General features: G+C 34.2%; 1 pseudogene; it reads left to right on the top strand.

Annotated features, from left to right (window-relative positions):
- Positions 1-13,750, top strand: part of LOC122100780 — a 105,739-nt pseudogene extending 91,989 nt beyond the window's left edge.
- Positions 13,751-14,060: the final 310 nt, after the last annotated feature.

The following is a 14,060-nucleotide window of genomic DNA, read 5'->3' as shown; positions in this document are numbered from 1 at the left end:
CCATTCTATTTTTTTTAACTCTCTTATCAAAGATTAGATGGCTATAGGTCTGTGGGTTCATTTCTGTGTTTTAACTTTCATTCCATTGGTCCCGAGGCCTGTTCTTGTGCCAGTACCAAGCTGTTTTAATTACTATAGCTTTGTAATACTGTTTGAAATTTGGTATTGATATTCCTCCAGCACTGCTCTTTCTGTTAAGGATCATTTTGATATTCAGGTTCTTTTATTGTTCCATATGAATTTTTGGATTGCCTCTTCTATTTCCTTGACGAATGAGGTTGGAATTTTGATGGATATCACATTGAATTTGTAGATAGCCTTGGGAAGTATTGCCATTTTCACGATCTTGATCTTTCTGATCCAGGAGCATGGGAGTTTTTGCCACATTCTAAGTTCTGTTTTGATTTCCTTTTTCAGGTTTTTATAGTTTTCATGATAGAGATCCTTCATTTCTTTGGTTAATTCCTAGGTATTTCATTTTTTGTGGGGCTGTTATGGAGTTCCTTTCCTGATTTCAGCCACACTATTATGATTGTTGGTGTACAGAAAAGCCATTGATTTGTCAGGGTTAATTTTATACTCTGTTATTTTGCCAAAGTTTTGAATCAGCATGAATAATTTGAGAGTGGAATCCATGGGCTTCTTTAAATACAAGATCATATCATCTGCAAGAGGGAGAGTTTTACGTCATCTTTCCCTATTCCTGTACCTTTTAGGTTTGCATCTTGTCTTATTGCTGTAGCTAGGCATTCTAATACTGAATTGAAGAGAAGTGCAGAGAGTGGACATCCTTGTCTCATTTCTTAGTTAAGAGAAAATGGCTTTAGTTTTTCACCATTTAGTATAATGCTGGCTGTAGGTTTGTCATATACAGCCTTTATTGCATTGAAGAATGTTCCCTGGATTCCTAGTTTTTCCAGAGCTTTCATCATGAAAGAATGTTGGATCTTGTCAAATGTTTTTTCTGCATCTATTGAGATAACCATGTTGTTCTTATCCTTGTTCTTTTTGATATGATGAATTATATTAATTGATTTGTGTATATTGAACCAGCTATGCATCCCTGAAATGAGTCCTATTTGATTGTGGTCTATAATTTTTTGGAGTAATTGTTGAATTTGATTGGCCAAATTTTGTTGAAAAGTTTTGCATCAATGTTCATCAAAGAAATGAGTCTCTTTGTTTCCTGAGTCCCTGCCTGGTTATGGGATTACGTTTATGATGGCTTCATAAAATGAGTTTGGTCTTGAACTTTCTTTTAAAATTTCTTTGAAGATTTGGAAGAGTATTGGTGTGTGCTTTGCTTTGAAGGCCTTTTATAATTCCGTTGTAAAATTATCTTGTCTTGGGCTTTTCTTAGATGGGAGTTCTCTTATTGCTGTTTCTATTTCAATGTTTGATATGGGCCTGTTAAGATGGTTTAACTCATCTTAGTCTAGTTTTGGCGTGTCGATATTTGCTAGGAGAAGTTCCATTTTTGCAAGATTCTCAAACTTATTAGCAAGAGGTTTGAGAAGTATTCCCTTATAAGGCTCTGAATCTTGTTTGTTTCTGTGGTACCGTTTCCATTCTGATCTCTGAGTTTGTTTATTTGGTTGTGTTCTCTTGTTTTTTCTGGTAACATTTTCTCAGGATCTGTCAATTTTGGTAAGTTTTTCGAAAAACCAACGATTTGTTGATTCTAGGGGTTTTTTTGGATTTTAATTCATTTAATTCTGATTTAATTTTAATGTTATTTTTCCATCTACTGTATTGGGGTTTATCTTGCTAATCTATTTCAAGGATAATCAAATGTCTCCTTGAATTGTTGGTTTCATATCTCCTTATTTATTGACTGCCTTTGCAGGGTCCCAGAGAAGCTGGTAATTTGTATGTTCATTTTTGTTGAATATCATGGACTTTTGAATTTCTTTACTAATCTCTTCCACAACCCACTGGTGATTCAACAATATGTTGTTCAGATGGCAAAGGACATAGCTAACAAGATCAATAGAAAGCCCACGGATTGGGAGAAGATTGTCACTAGCCATACAACGGATAAGGGTCTCATATCTAAAATATACTTGGAACCCAACAAATTAAATCCCCCAACAACAAATCCTCAAAGAAACAACTGCCCAATAAATAAGTGGGCTATAGACTTAAAGAGAAACTTCTCTGAAGAAGAAAGAAGGATGGCCAATAGACACATGAAGAAATGCTCAAACTCCCTAGCCATAAAAGAAATGCAAATCAAAACAACGTTGAGATACCACCTCACTCCAGTTAGAATGACAAAAATCAAGAACTCTAACAACAACAGATGCTGGAGGGGATGTGGACAGAAGGGAATCTTACTTCATTGTTGGTGTGAATGTAAACTTGTTCAACCACATTGGAAAGTAGTATGGAGGTTCCTCAAAAGACTTCACATAGAGCTCCCCTATGACCCAGCAATCCCACTTTGGGGCATTTACCCAAATGTTTACAAACAAGACCATACTAAAGCTACCAGAACAACTATGTTTATTGCAGCATTATTTACCATAGCTAAGATATGGAACCAAACCAGATGTCCTTCAGTAGATGAATGGATCAAGAAAATGTGGTATATATACATAATGGAATTCTATTCCTCCATCATAAAGAATGACATTGCCCCATTTGTTAGGAAATGGAAAAACTTGGAAAAAAATACATTAAGTGAAGTAAGCCAGGCCCAAAGAAACACAGGTCCCATGGTTTCCCTTATTTGCAATATCTAGTATATGTATGAGTCAAGAGGAAAAGGTCAGATAATGTGATGTTAGGAAAATGAGCCCTTAGATATGTATTTTAAAGTTTTTTTCTTTCTTTTCTTTTTTCTTTTTTTTTTGGGGTCCGGTCGTGGGGCCTGAACTCTGGGCCTGGGCACTGTCCCTCAGCTCTTCAGCTCAAAGTTAGCGCTCTACCACTTGAGCCACAGCGCCACTTCCGGCTTTTTTCTTTTTGCTTATGTGGTGCTGAGGAATCGAACCCAGGGCCTGGAGCATGCAAGGCAAGTGCTCTACCACTGAGCCACCTTCCCAGCCCTGTTTTTTTACTTTCATGCATGTGTTTCTAACGTATTTATAAGATTATTTCTTTGTTGCTTTGTATGTCCCTCCCCACAGTATAACCCCCGTTTTCACTATGTTTGATGTCAGTATAACTTGTGGAGGAGATGGGGAAAAACAAGTCGTTTAAGGATACAGGTGCCCCTGTTGCAACAATGAGAAGTACAAGTTGTAATGTAGAAAACGAGCTTTATAGCGTCGGTGCATGGAGGGGGGGTAGGATTGGGTGGGGGGGGCGGGGGGAGGCTGGGAAGGGATGTGAAGGGTAAACAAAGGAGGAGGCTGCAATGCTTCATAAGAAATGTATGCATTATCCTGACCATGTAATTTTTACCCCTCTGTACAGTATTTTCACAAATAAAATAAAATTAAATTAAAAAAAAAAACAAAAAAACAATGTGTTGTTCAGGCTCCATGTGTTACAGTACTTTCTTTGGTGGCTTTTTCTGTTGAGTTCAAATTGTATTCCCTTGTGTTCTGAGAGAATGCATGGTATAACTTCAATGTTTCTGAATTTGCACTTCTGCCTTGTGACCTAATATGTGGTCTACTTTGGAAAATGTTTCGTTTGCTGCTGTGAAATACGTGTATTCTGATGCTGCTAGTTGAAATATTCAGTAGATTGTCTGTTAAATCTAGTTGATCTATGCAGTTGTTTAGAGAAAAATCTGTTGAGATTTTTTTCTTCTTTTATAAAATTTTTTATTTTAAAAATACCGTACAGAGAGAAAAGTTGCAAAGTTCGTTTTTCGACATAACGACATGTACATCTCATTAACATCCTAACAGATCAGCATTCAAATGCTTTTCAAATGAAACTTTTTCATAGTTGATGAAGTTAGTTTCCAAAAGTTAAATATAATTTAGCTTGCTGTATTACAAGTGACTGATTTGATGAAGAAAGTTGAGAGCACCTACATTAACTGATAGTTTAAATGACCTTTGAGCTTTTTTGTTTTTTGTTTTATTTTTATTTATTGAGTTTTTCTGAGTTGATCGATCTAGTGGGTATAGTGGTGTCCCAGACTATTAATGGCTTTGGATCTATGTGAAACTTGAGGGAAAGTAATGTCTCTTGGTTAAAATTTGGGTGCTCCATTGTTTGGCGAATAGATATTTAGAATTGTAATATCCTCTTAGAGGAGAGATCCCTTAATTAGTATGTAGTGTTTTTCTTTATATTATCTCACTAGTTTTAATTTGAAGTCTATTTTATCTGATATTAGGATTGCAACTTCCACCTGTTTATGTGGGCCATTTGCTGGGTAGATTTTGTCCCAGTCTTTCACTTTCAAAATACGTTTTTTGTTGCTGTTGTTTTCTTTTTTTTTTTTAATTTTATTGTGAGAATATCTTACAGAGGAGTTACAATTACATGGGCAAGATAATGAGTTGCCTCCTCTGTATTTCCCCTTTCTATTCCTTCCCACACTCTTCCTATCCCTCCACCTGCTCCTTCCCCCACCCCCCACCAAATTTGTAATGTTCGTTTTTGGATATAATGACTTGTACATCTCATTGTTGCAATGGGTCCACCTTAATGAACCCCTAGATAAGTATTGAAATGGGTTTTTTTTGTTTTTCTTTTCCTTTCATGCAAAATGTGTTTGTTTTATGGGCAAGGTGTGACTCCTGAAGGCAGCAGATAGAAGGATCTTGCTTTTTAATCCAACTAGACAGTCTTTGTTAAGTCCGTTAATATTGGAAGTTAGGAATGAGAGGTATTCGGGAGTTCTTGCCATGTTATCCACCTTCTTGGGGGTTGCGGCAACTGGGTTCTTCCTATGGTTCTTGGATTCTCAGTTTGGGTGCAGTTTCTTGGCCTTTATTGTGGTCTTTTTGATTTTCTATATGAGGTAATCTTTTGTGGGGATGGTTTGGTGGAGACATATTGTTTAAGATTTTCTTTGCTATGGAAGGTTTTTATTTGACCTCTGGTTATGAAGGAGAGTATAGCTGGGTACAGTATTCTTGGATGATAGTTGTTTGTCTTTAGGGCATGATATACATCATTCCATTCTTGTTTTAATTGTCTCTGCTGACAAATCTGAGGTTATTCTAATTTGTTTCCTTTTATAAATGTTTGATCTTATCTCCTTGACAGCTCTAAGGATCTTATTTTCCTTGGTCTGAATTGATCCTGTGGGGATTATAATGTCATGGTGGGATATAATTTTCCGGTAGGGTCTATTTGGGGTTCTTGTATCAGAATAGGCCTATCTTTTTGCGTGTTTAGGAAGTTTTATGCTAGGATTCTTTTAAAGAAATTTCCTAGACCATTAATTTCTGTCTGCAGCTGCTCCTCTAAAGCCATTATCCTCAGATTAGGCCTTCAGATGGTGTATTCCAAATGTTGAATAGATCTATCATATTTCCTGGATTTGTCTTGGATAGTTGTGTATTCTTTCTCTACAATATCTAGGCTATCTTCAATCCCCAATATTCGATCTTCTGCACGGTCTAACCTGTGTCAAAACTTTCTACATTGTTTTTTATTTCTTTTCCTTCTAATTGGTCAGCTTTGATGTTTTCAAATTCTTTGTTGGAGCTTTGTTTTAGATCTTCTTTGAATTTCTTTACCTTCTTAATTTGATGGTCAGTATTTATTCTCAAATTTGATTGGTTATGGATTCCTTGGACTCCAATTCCTTCTGTTGTGCTCCATTCACCATTGCATTTGGGGTCTCCCAGAATTCCTTCAGCTGTCTGTTTATGAATTCCATGAAAGCCTCGATTGATCTTTTCTAGTCTCATCCCGCTCTCGCAATTCCTGTATTACTCTTTGATTAGCTTCCTCACGTCTTTTAAGGAGCTAGGGGCTGTTTATGTCTCATTATTGTTGATGTGATTTAAATAAATTTATCAGATTTTTCAAATAAAATAAAGAGATACTAAAAAAGACATATTTTATCACAAAATAAAGCTTAAATTTTGAGTGAATTTTTTATTCTACTCCTGTTCTCAGTTATCTTCATATAACATTGAGATAAGCCAAGCATATGTGTAAATTGACACGTATCAAGCACACCAAATTCTGGAATCTTTGGGTTTTGATTCCTATATCAACTTCACCTAGCAAAGAAAATTATCACTTGTTTCATATCTTAAATAATCTACTTAAAACAAGTTTTATTAATTTTATCAATAAATCTCAAAATCTATGGAATTGATGCATTCTATAAGTATTTGATGTCTTTTTTATTTCCACTGAATTAATATTGCATTTATTTTAGTTTCTTCAAATAAAATAATGACACACTTCAGGATAAAACATACCTGTTTTTGATTTTGGTTGCCAAAATGGAACTATTAGACATTTTGAAAATTTAATTTTCAATCCGAACCTTCAAATTTCACTAGGACTTTAATTGAGTTACTTACAACTTTAAAGTTAAAATAAAAGGCATTTTTAAATACAAAGCAAAATTATAAGTTATCACCTTACTCCCAGAATTGACTTTATGAGAAAATATAATTATATATATATATATATATATATATATGTATATATATATATATATATATATATATATATAATGATATACATACTGAAACAAAGTATGAGATATGGAAACAGAATACTCCTTTTTTGGTTTTGTGTTTGTTATTGTTGTTTATATTTTGTAGTGATTTTGTCTCCTTACTTTATGCATGTTATATCTATTGTATGTCTTCAGGAAGATGTGAGGTGGGCACAGAGCTTTAGGGAAAAGGGTGAAAAATGCAGCAGTTTAGTTCATTGAACATTAATGAAAGTGAACTATTTAACATATGGGTGGGAACAGGAGGGAGGGACTCAGAACAAGTGAGGGAACTGAAGACGTTTCATAAAAGGAAATGTACTCATTACCTGACTCATGTAATTGCAATCCCTGTATAAATCACCTTAATGATAACAACAGAATGAATTTATTTTAGAAAAGCAATTAAAGCATTGTTTCTTAGAATGCTAGAAGTTTGTTTTGTTCACTGGTTTGAGCTGGTTGAGTCTATCACTGGAAATAGCTACATTGACATTTCTTGGGCGAATTTGTGAGCTACTAGTAGATAAAAGTCAATTATGATTGTTTGTATGTTTTTTGAGACTCTGATTAATTTATTTCTTTGATCGAATTTATATTATTTCTGTCTACTGGTTTTTGGATTGGCTTGTTCCTGTTTTTCAAGGACCTAGTGGTGCATCATTAGTGCTGATTCTAATTTGTTGATGTACATACTCAAAGCTATAAATTTTCCTCTGAGTATTGCCTGTGCTGTTGTGTCCCAGAGGATGTAGAATTTTGTGTGTTCACTTCCACTGAATTCCATAAACGTTGGATCTGACCTCCATATCTCTTAATGTAAGTTTGTTCCAAGTCTTTCCATTTCCTTATGAATAATGGTGTGATATCATTCTTTTGGAATCCATAGAATTGCATGAAACTGAAGAGTTTCTTCATGGCAAAGGAAAATGTTAGCAAGATATATAGAAATAGAAAAGAATGGAAGAATATTTTTACTAGCTTAGCACCAGACAAGGATTTTCATAACTAACCCATATTGAGAGATCAAAAAATTTAAACCCAACAAAAATAAGCTCTCAAATAAACAACAATCTAATTAATATATTGGATAAAGGCTTAAAGAGAATTTCTTAGAAAAAGAAGTTAAATGACAAATAGATACCTCTCTCTTCATAAAAGAAAGGCAAATCCAAACAACGCTGTGATTCATCTCAACCCTGTTACAATGTCTTTTGTAAAAACGAACAATCACAGATACTGATAAGGATGTGGCCCAAAGGAAACTATTACACTATTGGTGGAAATTAATCTTCTTCATGCACTTTGGAAAACACTATGGAGGTGGCTCACAAAACTGAATCGAGACCTCCCTATGATACAGCAATTCATCTTTTGGGCGTTTATCCAATAAAGCAGAAAGAAGGCATCACTGGAGCTGCCAGCACAATCATGTTCATTGTTGCATTATTTTCTGAAGCCAACTATGGAATCTGCCCACATGCTTCTCATTGTAAAAAAGGATCAATAATTGTATGTGTGTGTATATGAATTATATATACATAATTTTTGATCCCTATTTACAATTATGTATATATGTATGTATGTGTATATATATGTATCTGTATAAATATATATATACATACATAATCAAATTCTATTCATCCATCAAAAAGAATAATATTGCACCATTCTTAAGGAAAATGGAAAACTTAGAAATAATCATGTCAAGTGAAATTAACTGGACCCAAGAAACTTATGTGGCATGATTTTCCTCATTTCTGGTAGATAGAAAATGCCTATAATCATAAAAGTTAACACACTGCATGGTATGCAAGGAGGTACAAATGAAATATCTGAAGTGTCAGAGTCCATGGAGAGTGAAAATACTCTAATTCCCTTAATATATTAAGTCAACGTCTAATAAAATATATACCGTAAATGTGTACTACAAGAGAGGAAAGTGGGGGTGGGCAATGTGAGAAGGGTAAAAATTTGAAGTGGAAAAGGATAGAACACAGGCAAGAATCCATTGCATACTTCCCAGAATTGAAATATACAAAGCAAGGGGTAGTGTGAAATGGGGGTGAAGATGTTGAAGTGGTAACGGAATTCCAGGTGCATTGTACACATAAACTGCTTTGTTAAATGGCAAGTAATTCCATACATAACATATTTAGATACCTAAAGACTGGGGTTAATTGGGAGGAGTGGATGAGAGTATTGAAAAGGGTGACATTGATCAAGATGCACTGTATGCATAAACTGTTTGAGCGAATGGCAAATCCTTTGTACAACAACTTAAAGATAATAAAAATGTTCAAAAAATTAATTATGATAGTTGAATAGAGAGTTGAACCACAATTCAATTCACATTTAAAAATGTTTTTAACCTGCAGGTTTGGAGAATAAGATTCAAATAATAAAACATTATATGGTATATTCACATAGAGTTGATAAAACTATATTGGACTTAATATGTGCACAAAATAATTTAAATAACTGAAGTATTCATAAGTTACTTGTGAAATATTACTGTCCTACTTGTGATGTCATACTAGAAATATTTAAATAAATTGGAAAAAATATTCAAGGGATTTATCTGTGTTCTTCTTATACCATGATAAAGACTCATACTAACCTCAATTAAATTTAATGATATCTAGGAAAAAAAAGTCAATTTTAAATGTTTACACTCAAAAATAATCTGGGTCCAAGCTTGAGATGAAATGTACTTTGCTAATTAGAAGGCAGAGGTTTAAAAGACTGATATCCAGGGTCAGATCTGATAAAAAAAAATTCGTGAGAGACTACAAAAACAAAGAGAGCTAGATATGGTGTAATTTCCCTGTTATCTCACGTTTGTGGAAGCCATAAGTAAGAAATTATTGTTCCAGGGAGGGAGGATTGACCAAAAAGTAGGACCTCAGCTGAAAAAAAAGTCTAATGTGGTCAGAGCCTTAGCAACTTCATGGACTAGTAGCGCCAAAGGAAAAAAGAAAAGAAGAAAACAGAAAAGGAAAGGAAAACATAGAAAAGGGAAACTATTTCCTCTTCATTCTTGTAGTTTCATGTCATTGGATACAAGAATTGAGAGTATTGTGTTTACTGTCAGGATTCAGGCCTCTCTAATATGAAAGCATTTATTTCAAGGAATTATTTTATTATTACTATTTATTAACTTATTATTAGGCCTTCATGGAGATTGAACCCATGGCTTTGTATATATTAATCTAGTACTAAAACTACCCCAGCTCTCTTGTACATTTTTGGAAATTGTTTATGAATTCTTAAATTGATAGCACTCTACTTTTCATCTTATCTTTTCTCTCCCACCTTTTCCCTTATGTATTTTAGTTTATGAGATGAAAACTTTCCTCAATTTTATCTTCTAAACTTAAAAATTTGCTTTTGAGATTACAGGGAAGTAAGTTAATTTTGTGACATCAATGAAAATTATATACAGATATATATATTTCTCATGTTAGATTGATTCTTAGAGTTGATTGCAACAGGCAACACTTTATTTGGTCATATGCACATAGCTATTGAGCCATATTGATCCTCTCCTAAAAATAGCTTCCCTTGTTCTTGCTATGTAAATGCTTAGAGTGTTGTTAATCATGTTCAATTGTAATTATTTGTCCTTTACTATCTATTGGATTAATTTGTAGATTTATGGACATATCTAGTTATTACAAATGAGGAAAACCATGCAGCATATATTTAATTGGATCTGGCTAATTTCCAGTCTTTCCATTTCCTCAGGAATGATGTAATGCCATTCTTTCCAATGAAAGCACAGAATTCCATCAATGCAACAGAATTGAAGGCCCGAAAGGAAGCCACTCCTATAGGCACATAATCTTTGATAAGGAAGCCAGAATCACAGGATGGTAGGAAAACAGCCTCTTCACAAAAGTGTGCTGGTAGAATTGGCTGTACACAGAAAACTGTAGTTAGATTTTTATATATCCCCCTTCACCAGTATCGATTACAAAAGTTAGGGGAAACAAGAGGGCTCCTTGGCACAGGTCAAAACTTCCAAAATAAGTCTGGATAAATGGAATTACATCAAACCAAATCAATCATTTGTCCGACTGAAAAACCATGGAAAAAAAGAGATAGTGTAGCACAGATTTATTAGGGAGCGAATCTACAAATGGGAGCCTCAGCCAATTCTAAAGCTTTACTCCCTATTCTAACTAGGTTATTTATAGTGGGTTGACATGAACATAAGAGTTTTCTGGTGGAGATTAGAATGAAAGCAACTAAATCTAAGACAGAGATACCATGTGAAATGAGTTGAAGCAGGAGAAAAAGGAGATTAAGGCAGGGGGCTGTAGTTCAAAGCCTTGGGTTGGTGCAGCTTAGTAAGGTTTAGATGCACATGGGGATGGGGGTAAAGCAGGAGTGGTTATAATCAAAAGCACTGGTCTGAAGCCTCAAAATAAGGATCCTTGTGTATGTGAACCAAACTGTCTCTATCCTGAGGTTTTATTTAAATTAATAGGTACAATTTTAGATTTCTGCAGAGTGAGATGGTGCATAGTTACAGGCAATTTTTGCTATTTCAGGTAATCCAATCTACTCTTTCACAAGTTATCCAGAAGCAAGGTTTCAACACAAAAAGTACAATGAGATTATACAAATGAGACAGTGACTTTTCCCTCTCATGAATCAAAATCTTGTCAAATGACTTCTGTCTTCCATATGTTCACAAAACATTTCGCAGGATCTTTTCTACTATTTTGTCTTCATTACTGATTTTCATAGTACTTTGTTGTTGTTGTTGTCATGTGTATGGGTCATTTTTAGGGCTTGAAATCAATGTTTAATGGGCTCCCTTGAATGTTTTGCTCATGGCTGATGACACTCTATTCCTTGAGCCACTTCTTCACCTTCTCTTTCTTGCTGGACAATTGGAGATATGTTTTCACATTTTTGTCTATTTAGGCTGCCATTGAACCAAAATCTTCAGGCCTTAGACTCTGAGTTTCTAGGATTCTACAAATGAACGGCTAACACCAAGCTTTACTTTACTGTTATTTTAATTATGAGGAAGAAGAAAGTGGAAGTGTATTTGAGGTAAGTGTGCAATTTTCAAATATAAGTTTGAATCTACTTGATATAACTTATCAAGTTTAACAGTGAAATAAATGAATTTTACACAGAAATATAATTATAAACAAAAGGCATAATTATTTTCCTAAGGCAAGTAATGGAACCATAAATTTCTTTCACGTTACAACTCATGTTTTACATGAGTTTAGAAGACTTCCAAGACTAAAACTAAATATATCGATTGTATGCAACAAGAAGCAAAGTGATTATAGTTAAGAATAGATATTTTATCACAGCCAAAAGATAAGATTTTTAGAAGTCTCACAAAAACGAAATGTTACATAAAGAAATTAGTCGATGTGATATAGCTTGATCATTACACAACATATAAATGAATGTGAATAACAATCCACATTTCATAAATGATTAAAAAATAATTAGGTAGACAGGTGCCAATGTTTCATGCTTGTAACCATAGTTACTAAGGAGTCTGAGAGCTGAGAATCATGGTTCAAAGCCAGCCTAGGCAGAAAAGTCCACGAATCTCTTATCTCTAATGAGCCACCAGAAAACTGGCAGTGGCTCAAGTGGTAGAGCATTAGTGTTGATCTGAAGAGCTGAGGGACAGTGTCCAGGCCCAGATTTCAAGCCCCACGACTGACAATAATTAAAAATAAATAGTTAGAAACAAACAAATAATTTGACATAAACATTAAAACATATTCTAAATTTTTTAAAGTCATCAATAGATATACTAGTTTATATAAATGTAGAGAAGTGTTTTCTGGTTTTAGTTGTCATTGAATCAACTGTATAAATCAGACATTTCTCACTCAATTCATATTTGTATGTTTATGTACTAATATGCCACAAGTATAATGAACTGATTCGTGATAGGCAGTGCTGTTTTAGCAATCTCCCTTGGATTTCTAACGTTAACCCTTCTACCATAAAATCGATATGCCCTCCAACCTTGTCAGAGATTTCATCTCATTGGAGCAGAAAAGTATAAGATATATTCATTGTTTGCAACAACTGTAACATTTTATTGCATTTCACTTAGCTGAGGAACTAACACATTCAAGTCATCTTAACCATGCCAGTAATAGCAAGATGTCTTCTGAGTTTCTCGGTCTCTTAAGATATGAATTATACATCTAATTTTTTTCCTGCCTAACATCCTATATCATAAGAAGATCTTTTTGTGTAACACTGTGTTCCTGATTAGAAGACGGGAATAAAGGCAATAATGAAGATATCCAAGGAAAATATATGAAAACAATTAAAAAAGCAATCGCAGACTTCCTGTTTTCACCGGTTTCATTGAGAATATATGTTAAAGTATCACGTTTTGTTATCATTTAAAGAGCAACAATTAAACCTTAATTAGCAGTGAAGAAGGGAACAGAAAACTTTGAAGACAGCTTGACCTTGAACAATCCAACATAAGCTTCATGGATTTATCTTGTTTTCCTATGTAGTTGCCAAAATAATAGAGAGCAACGTCGAAAGGCAGGAAAATACTTAAGTCAAAGGACTAAACTTTTTTCTATAAAAAAATTGTGAGGGTCTGACTCTTTCAAAGTCAGGCTTGCAAAGAGAAAGTGTATTTGCTTTAGTGTGCATAATAAAAAATCCTTTGTTAATATTTTACATATCTTGCCTAGGACTTGTCATGTTGGAGAAAAGGAAAGGTATGAAAATGCTGAAGATTGACTATTCCCCAATATCATTCTTATTTATCAGCGATAGCAATGGGAGTAGCCTTGGTTACTCTTAGTATCATGATTGTTTACATTTAGAAGCATTATTTGTTGCTGGGTTATAAGCTGCAAACCCTTGTGTCATTTCCTGACAGGAAATGACTTAGAAGAGTAGAAACTATTTTCTACCTATATCACAATCTACAGGTGTAGATTTTGTTTCCATTGTATCAGGAGATGCATTTTTGTTAACTTTTTTGCACTATCTAGTGATCCCATAACATCCTATGCCAACCTAGGATTGCTATATCTTTACTGGATTCTCAAATTTCTGTTGGAATGATAAGAAGGATAGAAAATTGAGTTTCTGTTTCTGTTTTACTTTTTGTTATGATTTTAGAAAGTGTAACACAAAATGATGTAATTTATCTTTATAATATTAGGAGACAGATTTCATTTCCATATTCTTACCCTAGCCTTTTACATAACTTTGGTACTTAGTGATCCCCAAATGTGAAAATAAAGATAGGGAGCTTCTTATTTAGATATTATTTAGAATTTCAAGACTTCATTAATGCAAGGCCGTTAGTATGTACATCATACATGTGTACAACGCCTGTGGCAACTTTTTCTTATTCTCAGAAACAAGGACATGTGGTGTACCTGTAGTTGCATCAGGAAAAGGCTGTAGTTGAGTTGGTTTACTAAACCAAATGTAC

Source organism: Dipodomys spectabilis, unplaced genomic scaffold (genome assembly GCF_019054845.1).
Source record: "Dipodomys spectabilis isolate Male_0828 unplaced genomic scaffold, ASM1905484v1 ptg000601l, whole genome shotgun sequence".
Lineage (NCBI taxonomy): Eukaryota > Metazoa > Chordata > Mammalia > Rodentia > Heteromyidae > Dipodomys > Dipodomys spectabilis.
The sequence above is the reverse complement of the archived record's forward strand: the minus strand, read 5'-3'. Positions and strand labels throughout refer to the sequence as shown.